The 12,679-nt window shown below is 50.7% G+C and overlaps 1 protein-coding gene across 5 annotated transcripts in view; it reads left to right on the forward strand.

Moving 5' to 3' along the window:
* The first annotated feature begins 1,383 nt into the window (after window positions 1-1,383).
* Window positions 1,384-12,679, forward strand: part of NOD1 (nucleotide binding oligomerization domain containing 1) — a 64,401-nt gene continuing 53,105 nt past the window's right edge. For 2 of the 5 annotated variants that reach the window (XM_064575099.1, XM_064575101.1), the window contains exon 1: window positions 1,398-1,524. The gene's annotated coding sequence lies outside the window, so the exon portion shown is untranslated. Of the gene's footprint in view, window positions 1,525-6,708; window positions 7,648-12,679 lie in introns of those variants that run through there. The other 3 variants (XM_045864488.2, XM_045864492.2, XM_064575100.1) reach the window with 3 other exon arrangements.

The raw sequence follows: 12,679 nt of genomic DNA on the forward strand, positions 1-12,679 counted from the left end.
GGTCACATGACTGAACGTATTTTAGTGTGAATGACAACTTACAGAATCAGTATGCCTTCTGTAGACCTTCCCCGTTTAAAACGTTTAAAAATATTTTATTGGGGAAATTTATTAAAACTTATTTTATTGGGGAAATCACTGATTAACGTATACAGTATAAAATGTACACTGCCGAGAACAAATTTAAGAACAGGAAGAAAGGCTTGGATTTTAAAAGTATAAATCGAAGTAAATGGTCTGTTGTAAAGTTTGATTACTTTGAGCCACTTCTCATCCAGGCGCACGTGTGCCATTTTAACAAGTTTCACTTTCGCGCCCAGGCTTCGCCTCTGGTTGCAGGATCCGGGGTGGTACTTTTAAGGGGACTGGCTGGGCTCGCGGCCACCGTGGCGCAACTGGCCCGTTGAGTTCGCAGGCGTGAACTTGAGGGCGCCCCTTGAGGTTGCTCGCGGCCACTTTACGCGCGCCGCGTCCCCCGACTTCCAGCGAGCCAGCGGCCGGAGCGCCGACCGCGCCTCGTCCGCCGGACACCGCCTCCGCCCCTCCGCGCTGCCCGGGAAGGCGAGCGGGCGCGGCCGCCAGTACCCTCCCGGCCAGTTCCCGTTCCGGGCCGGGGCGCGGCTGCTCCTGCTCCGAGCCTCCCGCAGCTGCCAGTGCTGCGAGCTCCCCCGGTCTCGGCGCTCCCCGGGCCTCGGCGCTCCCGGGCCTCGGCGCTCCCCGGTCTCGGCGCTCCCCGGGCCTCGGCGCTCCCCGGTCTCGTTGCTCCCCGGTCTCGGCGCTCCCCGGTCTCGTTGCTCCCCGGGCCTCGGCGCTCCCCGGTCTCGTTGCTCCCCGGGCCTCGGCGCTCCCCGGTCTCGTTGCTCCCCGGGCCTCGGCGCTCCCCGGTCTCGTTGCTCCCCGGGCCTCGGCGCTCCCCGGTCTCGGCGCTCCCCGGTCTCGGCGCTCCCCGGTCTCGGCGCTCCCCGGTCTCGTTGCTCCCCGGGCCTCGGCGCTCCCCGGTCTCGTTGCTCCCCGGTCTCGGCGCTCCCCGGTCTCGGCGCTCCCCGGGCCTCGGCGCTCCCCGGTCTCGGCGCTCCCCGGGCCTCGGCGCTCCCCGGTCTCGGCGCTCCCCGGGCCTCGGCGCTCCCCGGTCTCGGCGCTCCCCGGGCCTCGGCGCTCCCCGGTCTCGGCGCTCCCCGGGCCTCGGCGCTCCCCGGTCTCGGCGCTCCCCGGGCCTCGGCGCTCCCCGGTCTCGGCGCTCCCCGGGCCTCGGCGCTCCCCGGTCTCGGCGCTCCCCGGGCCTCGGCGCTCCCCGGTCTCGGCGCTCCCCGGGCCTCGGCGCTCCCCGGTCTCGGCGCTCCCCGGGCCTCGGCGCTCCCCGGTCTCGGCGCTCCCCGGGCCTCGGCGCTCCCCGGTCTCGGCGCTCCCCGGGCCTCGGCGCTCCCCGGTCTCGGCGCTCCCCGGTCTCGGCGCTCCCCGGTCTCCGCGCCCCCAGCTCTCGCTCTGGTTCCCAGCTGCTGCGAGGTCTGCGCACGTGGAGCCCAAGTAAGTTCTAGCGACGGGGGATGTACGGGGAAAGAAGTTTCCTAGGGTCCTGGGCGCTGCTAGCGAGGAGGCGCAGAGAGGAGGGATCCTGCTTGTGGGCGGAATGCAAAGCTCCCCTGGAAGAGCTCCTGGTGGGACAAGGAGGATAAATAGAGGAATGCAGAAAAAGTTCAAATGGATGAACTTCAGCCTCTGCGGAATCATTGATCCCTCGTTAGGGGATTTTCTAAATCCTGCCTGCAACTTGGAATGCCCCGTCCGCATCCCAGACCAATTACATCAGAAGGCCTGGGGGTGGGACCCAGGCCTCTATAGCGTTTCAACTCCCCAGGTGATTCCAATGTGCAGCCAGGGTTGGGAACAACCAATGACCAAATAAAGGATGGCTGCCAAGGCAGGTGGAAAGGCAGGCCAGGGACCTTGATGAAGTCCGGCTGCAGACGGATCCCGCTGCACCCAGTGTCCTGCGTGGTCTTGGGGACCCGGCAGCGGGCTTCCCTCCGGCTTTCTGGGCTCCAAAAAGGGGAATGAGGATACGCTTGACAGGGTGAATAGCGTGTTCAGAAGAACCTCCTATATTCACAGTCTTTTGGCCCTTTGTGAAAAACAGAAGGACTGCCGGGTCCTTCTCTTATGATCCCCGACTGGTTCTGCATTCTGGAAAATGACGCCATTGTTGCATTTGACATGAAGTTGGGGGAAACCAGTAAACTCATGGCCTCGACAACTTCTGGGTGATCTGCTTTAAGGGTGAGGCCAGGTGTGTTTGCCACAGGTTGGGTTTGTCCCTCCTTCTAAAAGCCTCCATGTGGGTTATATCATATCCAGCGAAGGGTAACTCTACTGTGAATATCTGAGAGGAGTGGATTTCACAGGATGGACCCTTCCTCGTCCCCCGGGGAGGTGCTGGGAGCAAGTAGCTATAATCCCAGAAGCAGGGCCATTGGACGAGACACATTGTATCACATGTGCAGGGCAGATAAAAAAGGTGGATTTGAAATAAACAACAGCTGGGAGGTAGAAGAAAGGACTTTCAAAGGTTTTAAGAAGAGTACATTTAATTTTGGTGGAGTGGAGAAATAAGTTCAGAGCTTTGGAGTCCATCAAACCTGGACCCGAATTCAGATTCTGTCACTTCTGTGATACTGACCATAGGTAAGTTACCTGAAAACTGGGGGTAAAAAATAGTAACTCTGTCCTGGGACTAATATAGTTAAGTGTAGCAAATGCCTGGCAGGGCAGGTGGCACATGGCAGGTGCTCTGTGAGCGGTGGTTATTTGTGTCCAACAGCTGTTTTCTTTCCTTTTTTTTTAAGTATTGCAAATAAATCACTACGGACAGCTGTTTTCTTAGCACGGCCTTGAAGGGGAGGGAGGTGGTGTTTGTCCAGAAACTGTCTCCCTCAAGACTCCATTCCCCAGCTCTTCTCCTGCCCTGCTAAGGGGAGGGTTCCTTCCCCCTTGGGCCTCTGGGTGCTTTGATGTCTGGAATCTCAGGCCACCAGGTCCCTCCATCCCCGGCCCCCAGGGCTAATTGATGACTCTGGAATATAGCTTTACTGCATGTGATGGGAACGAATTTCTTGACAAAAGAAAGCAGTCCTGGGGGCCTGGGTGGCTCAGTCGTTAAGCGTCTGCCTTCGGCTCGGGTCATGGTCCCAGGGCCCTGGGATTGAGTCCTGCATCGGGCTCCCTGCTCCACGGGAAGCCTGCTTCTCCCTCTCCCACTCCCCCTGCTTGTGTTCCCTCTCTCGCTGTGTCTCTCTCTGTCAAATAAATAAAATCTTAGAAAAGAAAGAAAGAAAGCAGTCCTTAATCTTGAGACTTCTCCACCCCGCTGTCACGCAGATAAAAAATGGGCTCCCAAGAAAGCTGGGCTGTCTGTAGGGTCTCAGACACACGCACATGTGGGCACACACACGTAGCTGTCCGGCTGGCAGCGTCCCCAGACAATACCCAGGCTGCTCCTGTTTTGCCTCTGACTCTTGGCCTAGGGACAATGACTCGTGACCAAGAACAGGAGTTTGGGGAAGGGGGACCCAGATCCTACGATTGCCAATGCCAACACCCCAGATGAACCTTTCACCCTGGGATCTGCTGTGTGTGTCACTGACTATCAGGATCACTTAACGGTAACAGCAACACTGTTTAGACGTCGGTAATATACACAGTGATGTCATGTAAAAATTAAGATCAAGTGTTTTTACAGTATATGTGCAATCGCTGATTTTTGCTTAAACAAGAATATCAAATTCTTGTCTTTAAAAAAAAAAAAAGATTATTTGTCAGAGAGAGAGCGAGCACAAGCAGAGGGAGCGGCAGGCTCCCCGATGAGCAGGGAGCCTGATGCAGGACTCGATCCCAGGACCCTGGGATCATGACCTGAGCCGAAGGCAGACATTCAACCAACTGAGCCACCCAGGCATCCCTTCTTGTCTCTTTTTATCTAAAGAAAAGAGTTCAATATTTCTTCAAAATCTAAGACCTAAGCCTAGGATTTGAGGTTTAAGTTACCAGTTTATTTTACGATTTCCTTTTTTGGGAGGATTTTAGGCAAGATGAAATTAGAAAAGCTAAAATTTGTCCTTGTGCTGAATTTTCGTCCTGCAGAAGCTGTAGATACTTTGCACGTTTCTAGAAGTCCTGTTTTCTTTCATCATCTGGGCCAAGTCAATTGTGTCGCATACAAAGGGCCTCCTTCCATCCATCCAAAAGTCTGAATTTGTTGGGAGGAAAAGTCTTTGGTGCATCAAATGCTCATTGAGGGCAAGTGTTTTTTCGAAACTTGCCTCTTATAGTAAGAAGTGAGTAGTCACTGCCATTTCAGTTAATTTATGGTTTTTACCCAGCACTGTAAAGTTTGTCAAAGCAAGACTTCCTGGCTTGAATACTTATTCTTATGTTTTATCTAGAACGGCCACAGACCAAACGGTGGGCTGAGATGATGTCGCAGAGTTGGCCAAGCCAGGCTCGCTACCACCTCTGCCTTTGCCCTTCCCCGGCCTCTGATGCCAGCCGCATCCGGGGGACTGTCACTCTGAGGGCGTCTTGGCCCTCTAGTGCCCTCACAAAGGGATGAGCTGCTGTAAAGCCAGCAAGGCAGTTTTGTGTTGCACTCCATTAAAATCTGAAGGGTAGTCTAGTAAACTGCCATTTTGGAATTTGTTAAGCTGAGTAGTCCTTTTCCTCTAAATTATAGAAAACTATAAAGGACTAATAAGGATGTCATTGTAAGGGCCCAGGTAATTGCAAAGTGAGCACCAGATTAGCACCAGGTTTTAGTAGGTCATTATTTTATTTTATTTTTAAATTTATTTTATGTAGGCTCCATGCCCAGCATGGAGCCCAGCATGGAGCCCAGCATGGGGGCTTGAACTCACAACTCCAAGATCAAGACCCGAGCTCATATCAAGAATCAGACCTTTAACCGACTGAGCCACCCAGGCACCCCTAGTAAGTGGGTCGATATTTTAATAAAACACAAGAAGTCATGATATTGTTTGTTTCAGGATGTTGGTAGTTGCTGTCTTTATGTGTCTTCATCACTAGGCAGGCATGGGGCAGAAAATAGTTGGGAAGAATGTAGACATTTTCAGAGCCACATGGAACCTGGTAGGACAGTCCTGCATTGCTAGGGAAAATCCTTCCATGGCAGAAGAGCTGTGAGCAGATGATGATTTACTTGAAAAAATATTTGTGTTGTTCTAATTACCAAAAGGTTAATTTGTCTCATGACTAAGAACTCCCTGCTCTTTGTTTTAACACATCCCCCAGTTGCTGCCTGTGACCCCAAACCAAACCTTCTAGAAGGAACTTGGTGAATGCTAGGCTTTTCTCTGGGGATATCCTTACTTTGTTCAGTGCATGACAACGGGCTCTTTCATGGAGATGGAGCCACTCATGGACCCTATTTATAAGGAAGTGTTTTACATTTAATAGGAATTCAGGCACGTTGATGGTTTCGAGTAGAGATAGTAGATCTGTAACAAAGACAGGCAGGACAGAAATGGAAAAAACTATGGAATTGGGGTCAGAACTGAGCTCAAGCCCCTACTTTGTTCCTTAACTGTGTGACCTCAGCCAAGATATTTAACCTCTCCAACTCTATGTCCTCCTTTGTCACACAGTTATAAGCATTCTTTCTTTTTTTTTTTTAAAGATTTTATTTATTTTTATTTGAGAGAGAGGGAGTACATGAGAGGGGGGAGGGTCAGAGGGAGAAGCAGACTCCCTGCCGAGCAGGGAGCCCGATGCGGGACTCGATCCCGGGACTCCAGGATCATGACCTGAGCCGAAGGCAGTCGATTAACCAACTGAGCCAGTCGGTGCCCAGCATTCTTTCTTTACAGAGTGGTTTTGAGTATTTGATGAGGTAATTGGTGTAAGGTGCTTAGCACACCATCAGGCTTTCAGGAAATGGTAATTATTATGATAATGTTGATGAAGATTGCTTGGGTTGGAGGGCTGGTCTTGCCCTGTCTGAGCTGTGTGGCTTTGGATAAGGTACCTAACACTCCTGAGCCTCAGTGTTCGTATCTGTAAAATAGGGATAACTCTACCTGTGTGGAAGGTTTGATTGGAGGCTTGATGAAATGATGATGCACCTGATCTGGTAGACCCTAAGTAAGAGCAAACACGTAGATTTACTGTGCACAACCCTGATCCAACAACCCTCTGGGCTGGTTATCATTCCGCCCATTTTACAGATGAGACAGCTGAGGCTCAGTGAAATGAAATAACTAGCTCGAAGTCAACAGAGAGTAAACGCTGCACCCGGGATTGCAAGCAGAGCCCTGTTACCGGCCCGAAGCCGAGCTCTGGGAGCGCCCCTCCCTCTGCTCACCTCCTCCACTGTGCCATGCTCGCCTCCTGTAATCCAGGAGCTCTGTTTCTCACACAGGACCCCAGCTTCCAAAGAACTGTCTGCTTATGGAGTGAAAGTGGGACTCCTTCCCCACCCCAGATTTGCAGCCTTTCAATCTCAACCGTTGCTTCCACTGGCAGAGCTAATATCCACTGCGTGTGGTGGGGTTGGGGGAGTGCTGATACTCACCTGGACTACTGTTCTTTTTTTTTTTTAAAGATTTTATTTCTTTATTTGAGAGAGAGACACAGCGAGAGAGGGAACACAAGCAAGGGGAGTGGGAGAGGGAGAAGCAGGCTTCCTGCTGAGCAGGGAGCCCGATGCGGGGCTCGATCCCAGGACCCTGGGATCATGACCTGAGCCGAAGGCAGATGCTTAACAACTGAGCCACCCAGGCGCCCCTGGACTACTGTTCTTAAGAGTGGGTTGTGATGTTTATTTTGAGAAAAATGTCATCTCCGTGCACTGAGATTGTTAGCCTGGATGTAATAAAACCTACCTTCACCCAGACAGGTGTGCGGGGTACTTGGGGCCACAAAAACCGGGCCTGGAAGTTCCAGGTGGGGCTCAGGTGGGCACAAGAGTATTTAAAGGACACCCCCCAAGTAGATTGCCTTTTCTGAAATTTCTTACTCCTCTCCCCTCTTCTGTACACCTCCGTAGCTTTTGCCTCTTTGGGGAATCAGGCGATCTTCCAAGAGGCCTGAGCTAGTGGAGCTGGGCCCAGAGAAGCAGATTCTCCATTGAGTGCATTGTGGGTGCTTTCGTCTTTCAGATAATGAGGTGGTAATGGTTTTTCTGGCTTTCCCCTGGGTGCGAAGTGCTTTCCTGGCTCCCCAGCCTGGCGTCGGGGGCTGTTAGAAAGCTTTTCGTAGCTCCTGGTTCCTCCTGGCTCGTGGGGCCTTCAAATCTTCAACACGTTAATTCAACAAATATTATCAGAAGACCTTGCCAGTGCCAGGAGTCTATGAAAATATCTGGACTGCAGCAGTGAATGAAACAGGCCCAGCGCCCGGCCAAAGGGAGTTCACAGGCTCGCGGAGGAGGAAGGGGTGTGACACACCAGTACCCGGGTCTGAACAGTGCTGACTGCCGTAAGCGGACACAGCAGGACGTCAGGAGACAGTATCAGAGCTGGACTCGGATTCCGCAAGTCGGGGATATGCCTTTCCAAGAACGAGCCTTTTCGACTAGGACTCGGGATGAAAAGGAGTTAGAGCATGCCAGACACAGGGAACGGCGTGTTTGAAGGCTCAGAGGTGGGAAAGCATCGGGTGTGTTGGGGAATGTGCAGACAGAGCTAAAGAATGAACCAAACTCAGGCCAAGCAGAGCCTCCTGAGCTGGAAAGGCTTTGGAATTTTACTCTAAAAGGCGATGGGAGGCCTCGAGGAGATCCTCCCTCCCCCACCTTTTCTGTTAGTAATCTACCAGAAAAAGATAATGAGCGACCCCTATTTGTTAAGCTTGATAAAACTTGTCTCGATGTGTGAGACAGTTCTGGAGACAGAAATTATGGTTTTCAATTTCTGGATGAACCAACTAAAGCTCAGAAAAGCGGGCAGAGCCAGGAATCGGAGCATCAGCTTTGTGGTTCTCCGGGGCCGATGTGTAAATGTGTGGGCCTCCTAGGCGCTAGCATCCTTCAACAGGAGCCTCCGTGGGTGGATGCAGGTGGATTCCAGGCCTTCCTGGCTCCTTGAAACAGGAACAAAAGGCCCTGAAGAACAGAGGCAGTTTGGGAGTGTGGTTGTCAGAGCATCAGGGTGTGCAGGTACAAAATGCTGGGCATCCCGTCCCCCCAGCCAAGGGCAGGGGCATCGGACAGTTTTTTATGCTGTCTGCTCTCCCTCTGGCTTTTGCCCAAAAGCCCTGAAAGAGGTGCTTTCTCCGCCCTGTTCGTCAATCGGGGAAATTGCATACACCTAAAAGGCACAGGGTTTGGGGAAAAAAAGAAAATTATTTGGAGCTTTCAGATCACAGAAAAACCCTCCAAACCAGAAGGGGCCGAGACCTCACCACGTCATGCCAGCTTGTTTTGGGGGGTCTGCACTGCCCCCTTTCTCCATACTCCTGTGACGTTTTCATGAGGTCCCAGAGTGAGAGACCATGGCAGGTCAGGTGTATTTCGGCTGGTGGGGGGCCTGTTCCCTAAAATAGGACATACTGCATGAGGACTCTGGAGGGCCCAGGCCCTGAGTGTTGCTGCCTCTTGGGGGAACTTGGCATCTTCTCAATCTCTCAGCACCCCTCAGGGCCACCCTACACACATCCCAGATACCCTGCGATCAGGCTCCGGGGTAGATTTGTGTCCCAGACCGTTCTGACTGTGGCTGCATGTTCAAGTGGAGTGAGTAAGAGTCTCTAGCTAAGTGTTTTGACCAGTGGTCAGCAGTGTTTATTTACTCAAGGTCAAGTTTCAACTCAAGCCTCTGAGGTGACTAACACATTCTGTTCTTATGGAGTGCCTTTCCTTTGAGAAGCCCCAGACACTTTCTGTGTTGGTTCTCAATGCCATCTCCAGATGTCCTGGGGCTGACGCTTTCTTCCGCCTAAGTACTTAAACCCACTTACAGAGTTCCAGATCTGGGTCTCTGATTCAAGGCTCTGTTGGCTTCTGTTGGCTTTCTTTATTGAGATATTTTTATTCACTGGCCCCTCAGAGATGAATACCAAGCAGGGTGTTTTTGGAACTTTGTTTTTCAAAGCCTGGAGAACACCAGGAAAATATCAATCAACAATCGCACATCAGCCCCTTAAGGCATCGTGGGGGGCATTGTCACAAAGCAGAGGTGATTTTGTGCCGAGAGCATGCACAGACAATGCCCTGGAAGTTGAGAGCTGAGCTCTGGTTGAACTTTTTAAGGCAGCAGCTAATATAAATGCCTTCAAGCAATAGCAAGTACTGGTGCCTGCAAATCTGAATTTATCCACCGATAAGCTTAGCAAGTGACCTCCCCTAAGTGAGTGTGTGAACTCTGGAAATCCACATATTCGTTCAATGCATGTTAAGGAAGCACCTGCTCTAAGCAGGGCATTGTGCCAGATGCATTCATTCAATTTTTTATCTAGCAGCCTCTATGTTCTGGAGAGATGGTGACTAACCAGATAGACACCATCCCTTATAGTCAGATGCCGGGCCTCGAGGGGGAACCAGACTGAACTCCTAGCCTAGTCTCCCTTCTTGACCGTGATAAGTGCTTACGGTGGGACCAGTGCTGTTCTAAACACTGTGTGTATATTCACTCACTGAACCCTCACAGCGGTCCTAGGCGGTAGGTGCTAGTATTATTATCTGCATTTTGCAGGTAAGAACACTGAAGCGCAGAAGGGTGGTATGGTGTTTGTCCAAATCACACAGCTCGTGACTGGAATCAGATAAGCTGGTTTTAGAGTCTTGGCCCTTCACTGCCACCATCAATCAATATGAAGGGAGAGGTCAGGGAAGAAAAAGGTAAAGTACCTGTCCTCTGAGAGAAATGGGAACAAAGTACTGTGGGAGTTCCCAGCAGGGAGAGCGGGGCTGAGGGGAGGAACAGGGTGAGGGGGCCCCACCCTTCCCCACTGGGACAGGTGTCAGTCCCTGCTGGGGAGTGGGGGAGGGGGGGCATGTGTTGCTGCCGCCCAGGCAGCTCTTCGAAGCAGAAGTAAACCAAAGAAGGATTTGCCTCAGTGCCAGCAGACCTGGGTTCTGGTTCTGGTTGACCCACTCTGCCCTGGGCCTCAGTTTCCTCATCTCTAAAATGGGGGCATTGACCAACATTCTGTTCCACCCTGGAAGTCTGTGGTTCCAGCAGATAAGCGAGGGGCTGGCTCTGCATGCATTCTCCACAGGGTTTCTTGACCAGAAGGTTTGACTCTGAGGGATGTGGAGTCAGACACTGACTTCCCAGAAGGTCCCGGCAGTGTGACTGGATGTCTGCGTTTCATCAGCGTCCAGCCCTTCCTGAGTGCTTACATCAGCTGGGGCTGCATTCCTTCCTTTGTAGGCAGGGGGGCGGAGTCTGCATCTGGAGTCCTGTGGCACTTTCCCAAGAAAGGAAGATAGAAACTCAGATAGATGGAAGGGTTCTCTGGGGCCGATGTGTAAATGCGTGTGGGGGAGGCGGAGCGGGAGGAAGAGAGAGGAGATTATGAGAGACTGACTGATTTCTGTATCTGCTTTGAAATTCTGAGGGATTAAGGGCTTTCAGATACTTAAAGTAAATGAGTGTTAATGGAGCTCAAAAGCTTCAAATAATAATTGTAGCCTCATCCATCTGCTAAATTTTCTCCAGAGGGAACTGTCAGTAGTTTTCTGGTATGACAGAGGCATACAGGAGTCGGCTTGTTTTCCAGGATAAGAAGCTAGAAAGAAAGAAGAAAAATGAAAAGAAATAACAACAAACCCGAGAGAGAAAGAGAGAGAGAAGGAGAGAGAGAGAAAGAGATGTAGATCTATTAAAGAACGGCAGCTTGTGTTTATCTAATGTCAGAGGCCTGGGACCATGATTGAACTAATGTTTTTGTGGATTATGCAGCAGGGAAAGTGGGAGCCAATTTGAGTTGACCCATTGCATGTATTCTCTGCACAGCTCCGCCGATATAGTGTGGAAATATGCTGGGCATTAGCTTTCGGTGAGATTGCCGTTGGGATGGGTTGGTCCACCCACTTGTTGGGCACCTTGAGTATCCAGGTTCTTCAAGTCAACAAATACAGTATCATCTTCATTTTAAAACTGGTCTGAGGAAGCTGTGGATCATATTCACCAAAATAAATCTTATTCAAGAGAGGAGAAATCTCCTTGAGGAGAATCCAGATATGACCCTCAGTGCTCATGGGTGTGGGGGGTTCAAGTTTTGCTGGGATTTACCATCAGGTTGGCAGGCTCTATTCTAGTTGATGTTTTACAATCCGGGTAATATCTCTGAAGTAGGCAGGGAATGGTGGCTTTATTGAACTCATCTTGAATCTGAATTCAGTAAATAACGACCAGTTGTCTATTATCTGATGTCCGATCGATTTCTGTCATCCAGGTCTGTGGGAGTGAGAGTGTTTTAGAAACCCATATTGTGCATGGCAGCTTGGGGCTTTGCCAGACATACTGTTTGCTGGTTAGACCTTCATGACTGGAAAGAGGAAAGAATCTAAAACGGTTGGTTTCTTTGGTAATGATACCTTTTGGGTGGGGAGCAGATATTGGGTGGGAAAATGTGAGGTCCTTTGGGCATCATCCATCAAAATGAAAACATCACTCGGGGTCAGAACGTTCCACAGAAAGCAGTTGAGCTGATATTGTTTTAAACTGTGCAGAGGTTTGTGCTACATGAAAGGAAGGGAAAAATAGGGCGCCTGGGTGGCTCAGTTGGTTAAGCGACTGCCTTCGGCTCAGGTCATGATCCTGGAGTCCCAGGATCGAGTCCCGCATCGGGCTCCCTGCTCAGCAGGGGGTCTGCTTCTCCCTCTGACTCTCTTCCCTCTCGTGCTCTCTGTCTCTCATTCTCTCTCTCAAATAAATAAATAAAATCTTTAAAAAAAAAAAAGGAAGGGAAAAATACAAAGGGAAATGAAGTATTTAGTAATCATGGAGCATTTCTTCAATAAGATACTGCTTGAGGTCCTAAGATGGAAAAAAATCTACCCGAAAGTCAGTTTTGTTGATTCTTTTGCTCTGTAATTTTTGTGTGAGGATTGATATTTTCAGTTTAGATTCCTTGTTTCAAACCAGACTTAGTGGCAATACCCTGAGAGGACAGCCTCCTACTAAACTGAAGACAAAATAAACCTGTTGCCACCCACAAACCTGTCAGCTTGACTGTGATATTTCACCAAACCAGAAGGAGCATTTCATTTATTTACAGGTGTGCAGAAAGAGTCGTAGCAGCCCATCTGAGTTTGTTTGGTTTTAACGAAGCATCATTTCGTTTAATGGGGATGGGGCCTTTTTGTGTAGGGGGGTGGGTTTTTGAGTTGAAAGTCAAAGTTCCTTAGGACAAAGTGATTGCTGAGAATGTTTCACTGACCTGTCTCAAAACGGCCTAAGATGCCCTGATGATTAAAAAGGTTCTAAAGTGGGGCTCCTGGGTGGCTTAGTCAGTTAAGCATCTGCCTCTTGGTTTCAGCTCAGGTCGTGAGCTCAGGGTTATGGGGTCAGGCCCCATGCTCAGCTTGGAGTCGGCTTGGGTTTCTCTCTCTCCCTCTCCCTCTGCCCCTCCCCACCACATGCGTGCATGCTCTCTCTTTCTCTTGCTCTCTCTCTAAAACAAATAAGTAGATCTTTAAAAAAAAATAAGAAGGCTCTAAAGTAACTTT

This window comes from Mirounga angustirostris, unplaced genomic scaffold, assembly GCF_029215605.1.
Source record: "Mirounga angustirostris isolate CCGP_5_RB_7025 unplaced genomic scaffold, mMirAng1.0.hap1 SCAF_12, whole genome shotgun sequence".
Taxonomy (NCBI): Eukaryota; Metazoa; Chordata; class Mammalia; order Carnivora; family Phocidae; genus Mirounga; species Mirounga angustirostris.